The following is a 20446-nucleotide window of genomic DNA, read 5'->3' as shown; positions in this document are numbered from 1 at the left end:
TTATTTATAATTATAAATAAAATTAAAAAAATATCCTCTTGTCTTCTGGTACAGTGTACCTTTGTGATTTTTTTTTTTTTTTTTACTTCAGAGGAGTATTGAAATCCTAAAAATGTACGATCCTTTCAAAACAGTAATAACTTCATTGAGTTTTTCAATTTCCCTGATTACAAGCACTCATTTATACTTTAGAATCAGCTAAAACCCAAAGTCATACAGTGAATTACTGAGAATTTGAGATGCAGTCAGTGTTAAGCATCTTTCATTGAGAAGACTGACAGCTATTAGGACAAAATACGTCTGTGCAAGCTCTCTAAAATTTCAGTTAAATATATCAAAAGCCGTTTAACTAATAAAAAAGCCACTGTGTTAATAGAGCCATCCGTGGCTTTCTGGCACCTCCTAAATGAAGGATGTCTTTGGGAGTAGCCCTTACACTGTGGAGCAGCCATCTGTTCACCATATCTGATGGCTGTTCATTCTGTAAGAGCTCTCCGGCTTCTAGCACTTAGGAGCGATTAGCTGATGCCCACGGATCTTGATACCGCACATTCCCTGGGCAATTAGAAGAGGAGAGAGTCCATGAGAGCTTTAAGAGGCAAAGATATGTTAGCAGCTACATTTGAATCAAGCTTTAGAGCACAACAAAATCCTACATAAATATGTCCCTAGGAAAAAGAGTAAGATTTTTCAGGCTGATGTCAGAGGAAGAAAAAAGTTTTTTTTCTACTCCATTTTCTATGGGAAATCAGGTTCTAAATTTTTTTTGGGGGGGGAGGCAGGGCATTTCATGGTTAGAAAAAGAAAAATTTTAATTGCTTTTGTCACATGCTCTCCTGAGCAATTTATTTTCCCAGCAATTACAACTGCCTTTTATTGGCTATTTTGTGAGCACAGCCCCTGGCTCCAGTGCAGATTTTAATTTTTAAATATTGGGCTGCTGATGATGCTTCTTCTGTTGGCATGAAGGGACACTGTCTGGAATTCTTTGACTTCCTCAAGCAATTTTACTTCCTGTTATAAATTTAAGAATATGTTTCTATTAGTCATTTTAATAGATTATTCAATAGACTTTTATGTTCAAAGAGATTTTTTTTTTTATTGTTCTTAACAAATGAATTGAAGAGACCAGAATTCTGTATAACTATACTTTCTTTTTCTGACCTATTTTTTCTTAAAGTTGCACATAGGTTTTGTCAACTATGGTAAGGCAGAGTTAATGGAAATCTTTGTTCTGTGATAAAATTCCATATATTTTCAATGAAATTTTGATAGCTTTTCTTTCATCAAACATTTTATATAAGTATACTCAACTACAGAAAACTTTCTCTGTATAAATCTCAATTCAAGTAAATAATAAACTATGTACATTATATTTTTATAAGTTCCTGTGAATCCACCATTTTTTAAGAGAAAATATGATATTGATTAAACACATCAACTGCCTGTTTAAGTAGTAAGAAGTTAATAAATTAAACAATGTTTCCCTTGTAGAAGATATAAAAGAGAGTTCTCAGATTTCCTATGGGACATTAATATACAATCAATAATTTTGATTCATTTTTTTCCCTTCAGTCATCAAACTAGAAAAAGTATGTTGTATTTAGAGGGCATCTTAACTGGAGCACAAACATGACCAAGAAAAGCTCTTTGAGATGGAGACTCCACAAAGGATGACCGGTTGTGCTCCTAAGTTGACATCGGCAATCTCTGTATCCATTATGGCAGCAAAAGAAAACCAAACTTCGTAGGTGAAACACTCAGAGAGCTGAGTCACAAGTCAATAATGGTATGCATTTGAAGCCAATTGAGTCGATGTCACAAAATAATCTTCATGTATCAGATGAGGTTTTCACAGCAATAGTGTAGAGTTAGAAGTCCTTAAAAAGACTGCTTAGTTGGGTAGGAAATGTCTTGTATATGGGAGTAATATATGCATAAAACTATCTATAAGTTGTGTAATAAATTTTATTTTAATCACTTCCCTAAACAGTGTGATGATATTTCCCCCTTAATAGTATATGGGCACAATTCAATTCCTCTTCCAAAATTAAAATTTAGACTGTTTAATTTGTAACTTGGACACAATTTGGTTTGACTAAAGCCAAGTGGCTTAATATTAATCGGTAAATGAAATTAATGAAAGCACAGGAGGAAATGCCAATTAATTGGGCATAACCAAAGAAATTTTCCTCATTTATTTTCCTGGAAATAGAGCTGTGAGGGGAGACTACAAAGCTACTAACTTTTATAATGAGAACTCTTCGAAAAAGACAGAATAAGCCCTGAGTATTGATTACACACTGCAGGGAAAGGACTAACTGGATTAAAATTCTGAAAGAGAGGGCTTAAATTTGAAAATAGAAGTTGCTATTATGATGTTTATGCAGGGAAATAAGAGTCAAAGGCCAAACTTTCCAGGATATGAGTTCAGATCTTCAAATAACAGCATTTGAAAAAGAAGGTGAAAATAGTTCTAAAGGCCAGTATATAATACTAGGTATATCAACACTCCCTAGAAAGATTCTGAGTTAAAAAAGAAAACACTAATGCTAAAACAGTAAGCTCCCCAAACTAAAACATCTCCTATCACAAAGATGCTGAAACAATTTATATGAGCTCAATTTAACTCTTTCATTTTATATCATAAACTTGTGCCCTCTAACCACTTGAAAATTTGCTCAGCACAGGCAAAATATGACTGTATAAAGCCTTGATTCTGAACACAAGGGTTTTCAGTCCAGCTATAGTGGCACAAAGAAAACAGAAAATAAAAGATGACCTGTGAGAACTCCAAAGGAAAATTCTAGAAAATAGTACAAAGTCAAGTTAAAGAAATCAGTTTAGAAAATACAATTTCTGAATTAAAACATTTTTTTCTTTGAAAGATAGAACTTTGAAACTCATAGCTTCCTTTCATACCTTATTTATTATCTTTATTTACTTATTTTTGCAAAAATATTTTTCCTCTAAGGTAAAGATGAAAATTTAATCACAGCTGATGCTTATATATTTTACAGACGTATGTAAATCAACAATAACCAACTAGAAAACAGCTTTCTACTTTTGATTCTCCAAATGGTAATGACTCGTTTCCATCTTTGATTCTGAATATGGTTGATCATCTGGTCCCTTAGACGTCATCTGAGCTGCTAAAACAGAGTGTGGAGTTATTTATTCAGTTGTTGCATATTAGTTCCTCAGGAGTTAAAAGATCTGAACAAATATAAAGTCTTAGACTACATTATACTACGCTTTATTAGTGGGAAATTCAAGTCTAGAGATCAGTATTAATCCAGTCCCTAAAATCTGCTTGTTCTATGAGAGGGACCCCAAACTGACCTCTGATCAGGTTATATTAAAAGGATTTTACCCTTGTTACTAATTAAATAGCTGTATGTGCATTACTTCCTTTACAGTCAAGTTATGACATCAGCTCTCTCAAGGAACCTGAGACAAAGAGAAACTTAAAGGCAAACAGAGTCAAGTTCCCATTTAAGCAGGAAGAATATATTTTGCATATTAAGGTCCTGACATTTGGCATCTACTATGCAGTAGCGTATTGTGATTAATATTCCAGCATATCACATGTCAAAGTGTTCTTTGTTGAAGTTTGAAGAGGACAAAATTAAAGACTTACTGAAACTCAAACTTTTCAGATGTTAGTTATCTGCTCTTTCTAAGACAATTTACCCAAGGGCCCCAGAAAGCACAAATAGTGGCTCAAAATGTCATAATTTTTAGTCCTGGAGTGGAGTATCTAAATATACACTGGCAAGTATATTGAAGGATTTGGGTTGTTTGACAACCTTGGGGACAATGTTTGGGTAATCTTTCTTTGTTCATCACATATAATAATACATCTGCTGCTTCTACCCTATTTGCTTTGCATATATATATATATATACATATATATATAATATATATTATTAAGTGCCTTCCTATGCAAATATATTCACCCATTGCATGGGAAAAGATGATTACCATAATGATTCTGAAAGTGTTCTCATTTCAGAAAGAAAAGTCTATTCTTCATATTCCTCAAGGGCACAGAGTTTTGCCCCTTCATACATGTTTTTTAATATTCAATATGCATTCATTTCTCCCCCCTGAAATTATTAATGAGATTGTGCAAAGCTAAGCTGTATCTGCCTTTTCATAAAAAGTCTTGATAATTTTCTTTGTTACATCACAGCTGCAGAGTAACCATAGCAACCAACTTAAGAAACAGAAATAGTTATTACTCTATGCCTTCCATGTCTAGAATGTGCAAATGGAAGAAATGCTATGAAGGTACATTAAAGAAAAGAAGTTCTCTCAGTTTTACAAGTATCTTCATTTTTTGACACTGCCCTTATAATCATTTTGCTTGAATAAATCAATGCTGAAATAAAAATTCAACTTATCTAATATATATACAGTGGTGGTGGAGGTTTAGTCACTAGGTCACGTCTGACTCTTGCGACCCCATGGACTATAGCCTGCCAGGCTCCTCTGTCCATGGGATTCTCCAGGGAAGAATACTGGAGTGGGTTGCCATTTCCTTCTCCAGGGTATCTTTCAGAACCAGGAATTGAAACCGGGTCTCCTGCATTGCAGGCACATTCTTTACTGACTGAGGTACTTGCCTGCCAACATATGCAGTGAATCATTCAAAAGCAATGAAGATACTGTTACACTCACAGATAACGCCAAAGATGGTCTGGTTTTGTGCCTACTCTCCTCATTTTTTATGACTTTGGTGCTTTGGGAAATTTTCTACAGAAGAGCACAGGTATTTGGGTCTCCAGCCTCACTTTCTAAGCAGTGGTAGAATATACTCTAATAAATTTAACCTCACATCTGTCAGGATCACCTTCCTTAGTTTCTTGCCTATGGTTACAGGTCATGGTCTATTTTTTAAATTAAAAAATTTAATTTTTCAAATTTACAGAAAAGTTAACAAAGTTAAAACAGAGAGATTTCATATACCCCTCAGCAATTTTGATTTCCCATAATTTCATCTCATATTGTATCATTGATACATTACTATTTAGTTGGGTTTCACCAGTGATTCTACAAATGCCCTTTTTTATATTCCAAGATCTAATCCAAGGAAATTTTTCATGTCTCTTGGATCTCTTCAAGTCCATGATAGTACATGATAATATATCAGTTTTTCCTTGATTTTCAGTCTTAAGAAGGTGTGTGGAGAATGCCCCTCAATCTGGGGCTGACTGGCTGAAGCTTTCTCATGATTAGACTTGTGTGATGTGTGTTGGGAGGAATAGCTCTGAGATTAAACGCCCTTTTCACCACATTTTGTCAGATGGCACATGGTATCAACATGCCTTAGTACTATTGGTGTTAACTTAATCATTTATTTAAGGTAGCATTTGTCAATTTTCTCCTTGTAGAGTTACTAGCTGCTCTTTCCACAGTCTAGTCATTGGAAGCAAAACACAAATCCATAACACGAAGGAGCAGAATTGGAATTTTACCTCAGAAGAGGGGCATTTCTTTTTATATTATTTGGAATTCTTTTCTCTCTCATTTATTTATTTATTCTCCTATTTATGTCATTAGGGACTCAGACATATTGCAATCCAATGTCAAGTTATTTATTTTGTCACTCAGATTATTCCCATTTTGACTATTGGGGGCTCTTTTCCGGTTGACACCTGAGTGTCTTCGCCACAACCTTTTGATTTGACTTTGGAGCATTGCTTTCTAGTACTGCCCAATGCTACAGGGCTCATGTTGCATATTATCCGCCTCTGTCCTAGAATTAGCTATTTGTCCTAGGGTCCTGGGTAACTTTAGAGAATGGTATTTAAAAACTGAGAATTCGGCGGTAGGGGGATCATAGTTTGCTTTTGCAGTTAAATCCAGTTCTGCAGCTTCCACATTCTCTTTTAACAAACTATATTAGCACTAACCTGATCACTGTGGAGAAAAGAAAACTAAGTTTTTCTCCTTCTCTTTGCCTCATTTCACTAGGAATACGTGGAAACATAGGCAGATTACCTTAAAATCACAAAAAAATTATATTGTACAATTTGATTCTTCCTAACAAAGATTTGGTTTTATTGAGAAGTGGGTTGGGCAGCGATGACTTAAGGAAGGTGATTCTCTTTTCCCTGATAGCTCAGTTGGTAAAGAATCTGCCTGCAATGCGTGAAACATGGGTTTGATTCCTGGTTTGGGAAGATCCCCTGAAGAAGGGAGAGGCTACCCACACCAGTATTCTTGGGCTTCCTTTGCGGCTCATCTGGTAAAGAATCTGCCTGCAATGAGAGAGACCTGGGTTCGATCCCTGGGTTGGGAAGATCCCCTGAAGAAGGGAAAGGCTACCCACTCCAGTATTCTGGCCTGGAGAATTCCATGAATTCTTCGTGGGGTATAGTCCATGGGGTCGCAAAGAGTCAGACATGATGGAACTACTTTCACTCACTCACTCATGTAAAACATTTGCAAAATTTAAATGTCAAATACTCCTATTATGGAAAAAAATAAATCTTTTTGTTTCATCAGGGTATTTCTTGTCATCCCCTAGTAATGAAAGTAATAAAGCAAAGATTTTGACCCCACTGACCTTGTTGCCTCAGCAAAGTATGCACTTATGATTCTGCCTTAGTACATTGGTTCAGGTGATGGGGTCTGGGGGGACATATCTGCTGGGGATGCAGCTGCAATATTTGGGACTTCGACTAATGATGAGGTAGGAGATGTAAGTGAACTAGAGGAAGGATATTAAAACTAGAGGAAGGATATTGTGTGGGGGAAGGTGAATTTTTATTGTACAGCACTCTGAAAAATCCCCCCACATCAGAGGGCACGCTGCCTGCATTGATCTCGGCACTTTAGTACATTGTTCTGGGTTTCATTGCTCTCTAGAAAACTGCATGAATCATAGGTTTTCTTGGAAAATCTATCATCTTTTAAAAAATACATTAAAACCTACATTAAGAGTCAAAAGTGGAAACAGCTCTGTCAGTACAATTAATATTTGGCTGATCAGTGAGAAATAATTGGTCATTTCAGTCAAATTCCACAGGAAAAGATCCCTATGATTTCATATACATTATTATAATTGTCAACTTAGTTAATATCTTACAAATGAGGTATAAAACTTAGGAGAAATTGGTTCATTCTTATTACAACTGCAGTGACTGAAGGAAACATCATGATTTATGACATCTGAGGTCTAGTCTACAAACACCTGTATAATTTGCCTTTGTGGTGAAAATTTGTTCTCTTTTATTTTTTAAATACCACTGAGATAATTTCACCTTAGGAGTAGAAAATGTGGAGTTGAATGGCCTGGGTTCACAGACCTAGATCTACCACTAACTAGCTGAGTGAACTTGGCCAAGCTAACTGCTCTTGCCTTGGTTTCCTCATCAGAAAAGTGTGAACAATAACATATTTCTGGTCTGTAACTGTCACAAAATCATTCAGTTTATGCTAGAACCAGTTCCTCGGACAGCATATGAGTTGTATGGGTCCTTATTAAAATTATAATTATCTATCTGAGAATTAAATTAAAAAATATTTCTTTTTAAAATTGTCATGGCAATAAAATTTATAGGAAATACTAAATCATAAACAAAGAAAGATGAGAGACAAGAATTCATTGTGTCAAAGTGATGTGAAAGATTTGTCTCTTTTTTGTAGTAAATGACTTCATTGTTAACATCTGAGGAAACTACTTCGGGTTGAGAGAAAGAGGAAGTTCTGCCACAGTTGACAGAAGGTCATAGGGCAGATTGTGGAGGAATCAGTGCCAGTGGCAGGAGAGGGACAGTGGCAATGGTACAGGGAGGGTGGCCATCCAGCCTGAAATCCTGGAAAGCAATGCACTAGCAGAGGGCAGCCAAGCTCCTTGTCCACACGTGACTAGAACCTGGATTTTCTTTCTCAAATTACTCCAAACCCAAGAAGAGTACTCCCAATGTTGGGTGTTTGTGGCGCGTGGAGGTAGCAATGCTGGACTTTCCAGTTCCTAGTGTTTTGAGCTCTACCGTCATTAATACACTTTTAGAATGATAACAATAAAATACTTGAGGTTTTTCTTTAAAAACTTCACTTTCTGGCATAAAATCTTGATTTAGAAGAAATAACCCCCCCAAAACCTAAATGATTTCTTCCTTTTGTTGTTCAGTTGCTCAGTTGTGTCCAAATCTTTGTGACTCCACAGACTGCAGAACACCAGGCTCTCCTGTCTTTCACTATCTCCCGGAGCTTGCTCAAACTCGTCCATCGGGTGGGTGATGCCATCCAACCATCTCATCCCCTGTTGTCCCCTTCTCCTCCTGCTTTCAGGCTTTCCAAGCATGAGGATCTTTTCTAATGAGTCAGTTCTTCGCATCAGGTGGCTAAAGTATTGGAGCTTCAGCATCAGGATCAGTCTTTCCAATGAATATTCAGGACTGATCTCCTTTAGGATTGATTGGTTTGATCTAGTCTCTGTCCAAGGGACTGTCAAGAGTCTTCTCCAACACCACAGTTCAAAAGCATCAATTCTTCAGCGCTCAGCCCTCTTTGAGGCCCGAATCTCACTTCCGTACATGACTACTGGAAAAACCATAGGTTTGACTACTTGGACCTTTGTTAGCATAGTAATGTCTCTGCTTTTTACTACGCTATCTAGGTTTGTTATCACTTTTCTTCCAACGAGCAAATGTCTTTTAATTTCATGGCTGCATTCACCGTCCACAGTGATTTTGGAGCCCATGAAAATAAAGTCTCTCACTGTTTACATTGTTTCCCCATCGATTTTCCATGAAGTATTGGGACCAGATGCATGATCTTCACTTTTTGAATGTTGAGTTTTAAGCCAGCTTTTTCACTCTCCTCTTTCACCTTCATCAAGATGCTCTTTAGTTCCTCCTCACTTTCTGCCATAAGGGTGGTGTCATGTGCATATCTGAGGTTATTGATATTTCTCCTGGCAATCTTGATTCCAGCTTGTGATTTATCCAGCCCAGGATTTCGCATGATGTACTCTGAATATAAGTTAAATAAGCAGGGTGACAATATACAGCCTTGATGTACTCCTTTTCCTATTTGGAACCAGTCTGTTTTTCCATGTCCGGTTCTAACTGTTAGTTTTTGATCTGTATATAGATTTCTCAGGAGGCAGGTAAGGTGGCCCGGTACTCTTATCTCTTTAAGAATTTCCCACAGTTTGTTGTGATCCACACGAAGGCTTTAGTGCAGCCAGTAAAGCAGAAGTAGACGTTTTTCTGGAATTCTCTTGCTTTTCTATAATCCAATGGATGTTGGCATTTTGTTCTCTGGTTCCTTTGCCTTTTCTAAATCTGGCTTGAACATCTGGGAGTTCTTGGTTCATGTACTGTTGAAGCCTAGCTTGGAGAATTTTGAGCATTACTTTCTGGCTTGTGAATCAAGTGCAAATGTTGGGTAGTTGGAACATTCTTTGGCATTGCCTTTCTTTGGTACTGAAATGAAAACTGACATTTTCCAGTCCTTTGGCCACTGCTGAGTTTTCCAAATTTGCTGGCATATTGAGTGTGGCACTTTGGCAGCATCATCTTTTAGGATTTGAAATAGGTCAATTGGAATTCCATCACCTACACTAGCTTTGTTCATAGTGATACTGCCAAAGGCCGACTTGCGTTTATACTCCAAGATGTCTGGCTCTAGGTGAGTGATCACACCATCATGGTTCTCTGGGTCAAAAAGATATTTTTGTATACTTCTTCATGTATTCTTGCCACCTCTTCCCTCCTAGCCTCAGAATATTATTCATTGATACCCAAAAGAGAAAAAATAATCTATAATTTCCTATAGTAAGATATTTAATTATAAGGATATTCTTAATTAAATATATTATTCTTTAAGCATACTTAAATATACATGGGTATGTTTGTAAATATGTAAAGGCATATATGAGCTTCCCTGGTGGTTCAGAAATTAAAGAATCCACTTGCAGTGCAGAAGACCTGGGTTCAGTCCCTGGGTTGGGAAGATTCCCTAGAGAAGAGAATGGTTACCCACTCTAGTATTCTTGCCTAGAGAATCACTGAGGAGCCTGGCAGGCTACAGTCACAGGGTCACAGAGAGTCAGACGTGACTGAGTAACACACACAAAGGCATATATATATATACATTGTTCCAAAAGACATTCATTAGAATCTTTATTTATTTTAAATTTTTAGTATAAGTATGTTCCCCTACACCCTTCCAAAACTTGTTGCTTATCAGAAATTCAAATTTAACTGGGCATTCTATATGTTTATTTGCTAAGCCTGGTAATCTTAGCTAGAGGTGAAGTTTGGGGTGAAGAAATACTGCACTGGATGTGTATGTATCACTTTGATTTCCACTGCCATTGCCAGATGAATCCCAATGGAATCATTTTTCAGGAGCCAAATAAATTTTTTTTGTGAGTATCACGGAGGAAGACTTTCCTTTTATGGAGTTTAAGTCATCAACTGTAGACTTTCATCTTATAGAACTGGTGATGAGCAAAATCTCAGGATGAAAACTTTTCTTCACAAGTAAGAACTGAAATACAACACTATCCATTGAAACAAGCACCATGGGTGTTTGTGGCATCTCTAAGCCCAGGGGAAGCAGGGACAGTGCCAACAGATGGCCACACTTTTTCAAGACTGATCTTGCCCTTCTGGCACCAGACTCCTATTTGGGTTTGCCAAGAATGATCAGCATGTCGCATGTTAATTGCTGGCAGGGGATGCCCAATGCCTTTATGGCCCAGCTCACAGTGGGCTCTTGATTAAGGAGAGGCAGCAGCTCCTGCTCAAGCAGGACTGCCTTCCATGGTCACGAGACAGTACACCTTTAATATTACTTGCACAGTAAGTGGGAAACAAGAGTTATTTTTGGCTCTGTGCCTGTGAATATAAAGCTTGCATTGAGTGGCTTTTAAGCAGCCACTTCTCTATCTAGCAGAGCATAGTGAAAGGGGGCAGTGGATGGCTAATAACATGAGCAAAATCCAGTCATCTCTGTCAGTTTCAGGGTTTAGCAAGGGGAAGAAGGGATCTACACCACAGGAAAATGGTAGGAGTAATTTGAGATCAGGTGTTGACAGATGCAGGTGTCCCAGGATAGCACTGGGTATTTTTCATAAGTGGAGATTAACAGGTTGTTTCAAGGTATTCAAGTCTCTAAAATTTTATGAATGAGAATTTATGAAAAACATCCAAGATAAGTGTTCAATATATCTTCATAAAGAGATAGGTGAATGGCAAGCCAATGGTTGACCAGAGAATGCCTGTTCTGTAATTATTTCACAAAACAATAGCTGCTGAAAATAGTAACAGAAAGTTAGTAATAAAAAGACCATGTCAAGATATACAGAGGCAGATTAAAATATTGTGCTTTGAATTTAACTTAAAGGAAAATAACTATGCTTACAGAAAAGTCAAACGTGTTACACCGTTAAAACTATCTTCAGCTCAAAGACAAAGCCTTGGAATGAAACTTCAGGAGGGATTAGACCCCTTAAGGCATTCAGATTTTAAAGAAATCCATTAACTTTCATCTGAATATAAAATGTGTGCATATCTATAATAGAATATTTGGGAAAAGATGAGTAAAATATAGTGGAAAATTAAAAAGCACCCAAATCAAACCATTCACAAGTGACTGCCCTTTGTGAATTCCCTTCCAGATTTAAATTTTTACAACAATCAGTTTGTATTGAACTTATGTGATTCCATAACACTTTATACAAAAATAATTCAAAATGTACAGCACAATATTGAAATTTGATATTGCATCTAAAGATGTAATGAAAGACCCTTTTCACTTTTCTGATCTTCAGTAACAAAGGAGAAGAGCCATTCAACTGCTGTCGGGCAATATTATTTCACACAAAATGAGCAACATTGTTAGGAGGTTTGTATCCTCTAGGGTGAATATTATCAATGCCTAGGAATTGACAAATAACAAGCACTCAATATTTACTTGCTGAACTGGTTTTATCAGATCTTAGCTTTTAGTCATCCTTCAAGATCTGGTGTATGCCACTCTACCGATAACTAACACCAATTAATATCAATCAGCTGCTAGAAAATTCACCGGGTGACCCTTCTCTAAATGTTTTTGCTTCTTCACTCACCACATTCAATTTTCACAAAATACAGGTACATCTCTCCTCTAAATTGTGTTTGAATATGGCATTCCCTTAGTACTGGCATGATAACTCTTATATGGAATTTCTGCATAGTTAAAATATATGATTATCCTGCTTCCAGGTTCCAATCCCTAAAGACTTGCTACACACACATGTGCACACACACACACACACACACACACACACTGCTACCAGAATTTCCTTTTTCAAATTTTATTTATTTATTATTCTTGGTTGCACTGGGTCTTTCTTGCTGTTCGAGGGCATTTCTCTAGTTGAGGGGAGTGGATGATACTCTCTAGTTGTGGTGTGCAGGCTTCTCATTGTGGTGGCTTCTCTTGTTTCTGAATGTGGGCTCTAGGCAAGAGCTCTAGTTGTGGTGCACAGGCTCAGTTGCCGCATGGCATATGGAATCTTACAAGACCAAGTATCAATTCCATGTTCCCTGCACTGGAAGGTGGATTCTTAACCACTGGACCACCAGGGAAGCCCAAGAGTTTTCTTTTTAAGAAAACTAAGATCATGGTCCCTGGTTCCATCACCTCATGGCCAATAGATGGGGGAAAAGTGGAAACAGTGACAGCTTTTATTTTCTTGGGCTCCAAAATCACTGCAGACAGTGATTGCAGCCATGAAATTAAAAGACACTTACTCCTTGGAAGGAAAACTATGACAAACCTAGACAGCATATTTAAAAGCAGAGACATTACTTTGCTGACAAAGGTCCTCATAGTCAAAGCTATGGCTTTTCCAGTAGCCATGTATGGATGTGAGAGTTGGACTATAAAGAAAGCTGAGCGCCCAAGAATTGATGCTTTTGAACTGTGGTGTTGGAGAAGACTCTTGAGAGTCCCTTGGACAGCAAAGAGATCAAACCAGTCAATCTGAAAAGAAATCAACCTTGAGTATTCTTATTCTGAATATTCATTGTAAGGACTGATGCTGAAGCTGAATCTCCAATACTTAGGCCACATGATGGGAAGAGCCAATCTATGGAAATGACCCTAATGCTGGGAAATATTGAAGGCAAATGGAGAATGGGATAACAGAGGTTGAGATGGTTGGATGGCATCACTGACTCAATGGACATGAGTTTGAGCAAACTCATGAAGGACAGGAAAGCCTGGAGTACTTCAGTCCATGGGGTCACAAAGAGTCAGACAACACAACAAAGAGATCTCAACAAGGCAAACCAGCTTCTTGAGGATGCAGCCAGCCTCACTCTGCCTCTTCCTCCCCCAGTGAGGGTCCCTGTAGCTGCTGCCTCTGTGCCTTCTCCTGCTGTTGTTCCTTCTGTCTGTGCTGGTCTACCACGCTGAGTCTATCCATTTCCATTCATGTTTCAGAATTGAGTCATGCATTACCTTGGTGCAAAACCTCCTTAATCTTACAAAGTCTAATTGGTCATCTCACTCATGACTATAACCCTCACAGAGGCATAAACTTCACAGGCATTTTGATAGAAAGTTAAGAAACAGTGATGGAAGGTTACAAAAGGTTGACAGTTATTTTAAAGAACTTATTATGGCACTAGAAAATGAAAGATAGTTTACCTAGAATAGATAGTTGAAATGTATTATGATTTTTAAACTAATTTTTAGCTACCTCTCATTTCTGACTATAATATGCACTGTGCATCTGAATTAATGTCATTACTAATAGCAACTAAAAATGTGAGATAAAATATTTTGGAAAAATTCATCTTTAATGCATCGATGAGCAACTTAGCTGGAAAAAAGAAATTAATTTTCTAGTTCACACTATATACAAAAGTCTGAGTAGAATACAGATCTAAAAGTGAAAAACAAAACTTTAAATTTTTATAAGAACATGTTTAAGGGTATTTTTGTTGTCTGGATAGGAGAAGTTTTCTTAACCAAATCCAAATAGCATGGGTGAAAAGAAAAATTATAAATTTGAGTACATTAAAATTACAAGGTTTATTTCTCAAAAGGTATGTTTAAATGGGGAAACATTTAATGACAAGCAAAGCCTGAAAGATGTGGTCATCATACCACTTATATATATTTAATATCTAGAGCAGAGAAAGAACCAAACATACTAGTAACAAAAAGATAATAAAAAAGCACAGTTGACAAAAATATATGAACTGTTAAAGAAGAGGAAGCGTGACAATGGCTAAGAAACCACACAAGCACACGCGCGCGCACACACACACACACACACACACACACACACACACAAAGCTTAACCTCAATCAGAGAATTCGAATCACAAAAAGCCTTGAAAATTTTGAAAGGTCTAATAATATCATATGGTACCAACGATGTGAAAAAAATAAAAACTCTATTTTGCTGAAGATGGATGGGCAAAAAATAAAAAGAATAGCTACACTGGAGAAAAGTTAACAGGACATATCTTAGATCAACTTTGCATAATCATAAACACAGAAATTTAAAGGCCTATAATGTACCCCAGAGAAACTCTTGCACATGTATGTAGGGAGATACGTAACAGGATACTGATAGAAACAGTATTATATTTACACCATTATACATACTACGGGCTTAGGTGGTACTAGTGATAAAGAATCTGCCTGCCAATGCAGGAGACACAGGCTTGATCCCTGGGTCAGGAAGATCCCCTGGAGAAGGAAATAGCAAGCCACTCCAGTATTTTGCCTGGAGAATCCCATGGGCAGAGGAGCCTGGCAGGCTGTAGTCTATGGAGTTGCAAAGAGTTGGACACGACTGAGCGACTGAGCGCACACACATACTGCAATGAAAGTAAATGAGCTGGAGCTATTTGTGTTAATATCTCCAAAATATAACACTAAATGAAAAAATAAGATGCAGAAGGAAATGTCCAACATGAACATGATACCACTTCATAGAAAATTTAAAGTAATCTAAACAATACCATTTAGTATATTACCATAATCCTGTTATATATATTATTTGGATCGTAGATAATTTTAATATGATAACATGCCTGGGAATAGACCAAAAAATTACATTTTCAGGATTGTAGCTTTATATGAGAGGGATTAGGGTAATCGTTAATGAAGGTCTACACTTTTTGCTTTAGGTAATGTTTTTTGCTAAGCTACTTTACAGGTGCAAACACGTTCTTATGTCACTTTTCATACATCAGACATTTTACCATAAAATTCTAAGTATGTATATTTTACTGAGACAACAATCAGTGAAACTGTGGTCCATTGATTACTAACAATAGAACATACTTTGACAGAAATTTTACTGAAGATTTTTTACTTTACTAATGTTGTTCCTATTTTTATGAATCAATGCAATTACGTTCAAAATATTTTCTTTTTATTCACTTTTCTAAAGGACACTTTGCTGATGTGCTTCTTGCAAGGCAATTTGCTGAAAGAATCAATTTAATTTATTTCCATTTATGTATCTTCAGTGATGACTTAGCCCCACATGAAGGACTTGAACAGATCCAAGGAGAATGTCAGTCATGGACTGATTAGCATGAACTTCTTTCAGTGATGCATAATCTTTGACAACCATGGTAGGAACTTATTCTTCCAAGAATATCCAGAGGACAGGCACCTATAGATGTCATCTGCCACCTCTAATTTATTAGCTGACTTATAGCCTGCTTTCATAGGCATTTGTTATATCCCTTAACCTTGACATTCTCTTTTACAGCTTGATATTGTTATTACAATAAAATGCCCTTCCCCACTCCACACTCCAAGAAATCAATAAAAACATTTTTATAATGTTGAACAGAAAACTTAAGAAATATTGCGATTACTGGCACTTCAGAGAATATAGATCACAGAGGGCTCATTAGTGTAAATATTTTCAATACTATTCTTCATGTCCATTAATTATGCCCTAATGATATTTGAAAAATCACATAATCTTTAAGCAAAGTAAAAGGCATTTTTATAGGACTTAGATTTGCTTGGCTTGTCTTGATCTGATCACAATGTAATAGATGAAATATCCATCTTAAGTGGATATTGAATAAAATTGCTGAAATGTTTTAGGGCACCTATTCTTCATTCAGTGGTTGGCAAACTCTTTCATAAAGGGCCAAAAAATAAATCACTTGGGGAGTTAAGTGATAAAACAGAGGATAGAATATTGGTACTTATATAATCTTTTGTAATCTATCCATTCAAAAACATGAAAAACATTCTTAGCTTGTAGCCCATAAATATATAGGTGATGGGCCACATTTGGTATATTCAGAAGACATGGTATCTACTGACACTTGAAGTTCATGTTTTAGTTTTTTAAGAGTAGCTGTCTACAGTTTAGTCTCAGGAAGACCAACTGTGAGGCTATGTGCAGTGAGTACATATGCTTTTTGGCTTCTTCCCCAGCTCATCCTGGGGTCCTCATTTCATTCTGACACAGCCTCAGGCCCCCACCCACCCCCACGCCTTCAGCTCAGCCTCCTTATGGTCATCATGGCTTTTCAGGCACAAGGTATGAATATAGTATAGATGTGATTCACATTTTGCAAACACTGAATTAAATAACTTATGACTAAATTTAATATAGAAATGTTAAAAATATGAAATGGTGAAATCAAATGGCCATTAGTGAGGTTTAGCTGGGTGATAAACAGAGTGGTTAATTCTGGAGAGTTCTTATCTGAGCTGCACTAATGCTGCTAAAATATTATGATATGATAAAATATAATATAATGGCCACAGAAAAATATATAATGAGGCTTTCTCAGACTGATGTTTCAAAGAAAATGAATAACCAAAAGGATTATGCTAACTGATTTCAAGTTAGAAGTTAGAGCATATTTCATGGAAATATATCTCCAAATGACTTTTTGAGACATGATTTAATAGGTACCATGTTAGTGATATCAACATACTATTTCTTTATTCCTATAAAACATGACTTTTGGTCACTTGTTATTTTTCAGTCAATTGGGACAGTACTTAAGAGCCCCAGATTATTAAAATTTACAAAGAATTAAATATTTCTCTCATTTGTGTTGAATATGTTAATAGAGCATAGGATTTCAGACAAAGCCAACTAGATATTGCATAGTGAACATTTTACAAATTATTACACAGAAGAAAGAAGCAGAAAGGTGAGAGTAGAGATCAGTAAGTCAGTCAGAGTTAATATAGGGGTATGCTTGAGAAAATGTCTTCAAAAATGTAAATGGCTGTTTTGCTGGGAAGATTTAACTATATTTAAAGTCCCAAGTATAACAATGGGTGATTTAGAAACAGAAAGGGGATTAAATTCATCTAATGAATAGGCAATTCAAATATGAAATCCTAATGATTAGTGTATAAGAAAGAATACTCAATTTCATCAACAAAGAAAATACAAATTAAATCACAATGAGATATCTTTACTGCCCAGAGTATTGACAAAAGTTGAAATGTTTAATAGGATTTGAGCTAGCAAATGTGTGAAGAAATGAATACTCCCACTAATTTATGGATATGTAAATTACTGAAATTTGGAGAAAATATGTTACTCTATATATTTTTAAATAGTTATAATCTTTTTATTACATAGGATTACTGTGGTAGCAAGTGAGAGAAGTTAATTCAAATTAGGTGAACTCCTAAAATTTCTTGGCTTATGAGATAAAAAGCCAAGGATTTCAGGTTCAGCTTGATTCAGGACCCCAAAATACTGACAATGATTAATTTCTCCCTCTCACTCTCACTTTTATCTCCATCTTCTATGTTGATTCAATTCCCAGATTGCTGTGGCACCTCTGGAACTTGCATTCTGGAAGTATCATTATGTGTGCAGAAGAATATCAGCATCTGGTCCCAGAAGTCTTAGTAAAAACCTCATAGGATCTTATTTTAATTAGTTCCCATGTCCATGTTTTAGCTACCCTCGGTGACCAGGATGATAATAATATCTGATTAGAAACTTCTGAATTTATGGCACTTTTGAATGTGAGTAAAATCAGCCCCACAAAAACCACATAAACTCTGCATCAAACAGTTCCTCAGAAAGAAATTAAGGTGTGGTTTTCAAAAGGTTGAATAGTAATTTTCTAAAAATGCACATTTCTATACCCTTCTTGTATACACGGCTATACTTTCATTCTCTGACAGTTTTTAGATACTAATGTTTAGAAGTAGATGAACAAGGATGTCTATTGTGATTTTGTTTCAAACACAAAAATAATCCCTTTCCAAAAAAGCAGATCTTTGAGAAGAGTTTGGTTGACTATACTTTGGTCCAGAAGTATGAGGAAATATGATGCAGCTATTTAATGAAATATGAAAGCCTTTCCAAGATATATTGGTAAGTGAGAAATAACAGATCATGTGAAGAGTTTGATACACCTTTTTCACAACAAAAATAAAATATTGAAAGCCTTTATATATGCATTATTCTTTATATGTTTTCAAAAACAAGGGAAAATTATTGATTAATGCATGTCGTGTTGAGCAGATGAGGAAAGGTATACACTATAGATCTATCTTAGAACTACCTTTTTAGTATTTAGTATATACTTGATAGCAAGTAACAGACAACATATTTCAAACTGCCTAGAATCTCAGAAGGAAACTTCTGAATCTGAAACTTGGATGGCTTGATCCAAATGTAAATGTCAAAAGGGTACAATTCATACCTCTGTCCGTAATAACCAGGTCACCAAAGAAACAGAACCATCAGTTGTTTACACTGAAGAGTTTCACACCTGTCATCTGCAAGCTGGAGAATGAGGAAAGCTGGTGGTGTAATTCAGTCTAAATCCAAAGGCTCAAGAACCAGGACCTCTGAAGCTGTCAGGCAAGAGAAGATGGATGGATTAGCTCAAGTGGAGAGCATATTTGCCCTTCCTCTGCCTTTTTGTTTCGTTCAGGCTCTCAACAACTGGCTGATGCCCACAGACACTGGTGAAGAGGTAATTGTCAAACTTGGAAGCAATCAAGATATCCTTCAGTGGCTGAGTAAATAAACTGTGGTACATCTTTACAATGGAATATCATTCAGCACTAAAAATAAAACAGCCATGAAAAGACATAGAGGAATAAATGCATATTACTAAGTGGAAGAAGCCAACGTGAAAAAGCTATATACCATATGATTCTGACTATATGACATTCTGGAAAAGGAAAAGCTGTGGAATCTCTAAAAGGATCAGTGATTGCTAGGGAGAGGGAGTACTAAATAGGCTGAGCACACAGGATTTTTAGAGAAGTGAAACTACTCTGTATGATACTGTGATCATGGATATATATCCCTATTTTTCCAAACCTGTAGAATGTACAATGCTAAAAGTGAGACTGAATGCAAACTGTGGATTTGGGGTGATTATGATGTTTCAATGTAGGTTTATCAGTTATAACAAATGTACCACCCTGGTGGGCATTTGATAATTCTAGAAGCTATGCATGTTTTGGGGCCAGTAATATATGAGAAATCTCTGTACTTTCAGCTCAATAATGCTGGGAATATAAACTGCTCTAAAAATAAAGTCTATTAAAAACTGCATAGAGATTATCTATATTTTCTTTATTTGCCTTTGACTAGATTATAACCTAATATATTCCTTAAATATATTATTAGATGTTTTATTTTAGAAACATCTTCAAAATGTCTACTGTTCTTACCATAGGAAAATGTTTCTTTAAAATGGCCTTTATTTTTTTTCTAGCCAAATTGAATAAAAGAAAAGTGAATGATGTTAGGAAATTTAGAAATTTTATTCTAGCTTTTTAAAATTAATTTTCCACTTATTATTTTATATAAACCCAATAGGAATACATTTGTTCTAAATACAAAACGCTAACTGTGATTTCACTTATTTGGAGCAGAATGTCATATTAAGAATGCTATTTCAGGAATACATTGTTATTTCCCAAAGAAGTAATAAGTTTCATTTAATTTTCATGTTGTGTGCTTGTACATATAATTAGAAGAAATTTGATCAGCTACAAATACCATCACAAAGAAGCCTGGGAACTTGGCTACTGGTAATTGGAATTGCTTTTCAACTGCAAATTGCTCACTTTATGAAGGTTTCATTCACAGACCTTTTCTTAATACATTTCAAAACAACACTTGAAGTTCAATTTATTTTACTGATGCATACAATTTTTTTGGATGGAAATATAAGAAATTGGTGGAAAATGATAAAAGTTATGCCTATTGGGAGTCACCGAAGCATATCTCAAATCAAAAAGGAAACACACATGAGTAATCTAAGTTTATTAGGAAGAACTGGGCCCGGAGTGGGGGTGGGGAATCTATAATCACCAGAGCCAAGATAAAAACCTATTTATCTAAGTCAGGTTCCCAGTGGAAAGCAATGAAAACAGACCGCACACACAAAAAGTGTACCATTTTTAAGGAGGGCTTATAAAATTATTTGCAAAGATATGGG

The 20446-nt window shown here is 36.1% G+C and overlaps 1 long non-coding RNA gene across 1 annotated transcript; it reads right to left on the bottom strand.

Annotated features, from left to right (window-relative positions):
* Positions 1-2914: 2914 nt before the first annotated feature.
* LOC145539752 (uncharacterized) lies at positions 2915-4154 on the bottom strand. Its single transcript, XR_014077936.1, has 2 exons — positions 3985-4154; positions 2915-3149 (listed from the first exon to the last, which is right to left on the bottom strand). It is a non-coding gene; the product is annotated as an uncharacterized LOC145539752 (long non-coding RNA).
* Between the last annotated feature and the right edge of the window lie 16292 nt (positions 4155-20446).

Source organism: Giraffa tippelskirchi, chromosome 2, assembly GCF_054371585.1.
Source record: "Giraffa tippelskirchi isolate mGirTip1 chromosome 2, T2T-mGirTip1v1.2.pri, whole genome shotgun sequence".
NCBI lineage: Eukaryota > Metazoa > Chordata > Mammalia > Artiodactyla > Giraffidae > Giraffa > Giraffa tippelskirchi.
Note: the sequence above shows the minus strand (reverse complement) of the source record. Positions and strands in the feature narration are given on the sequence as shown.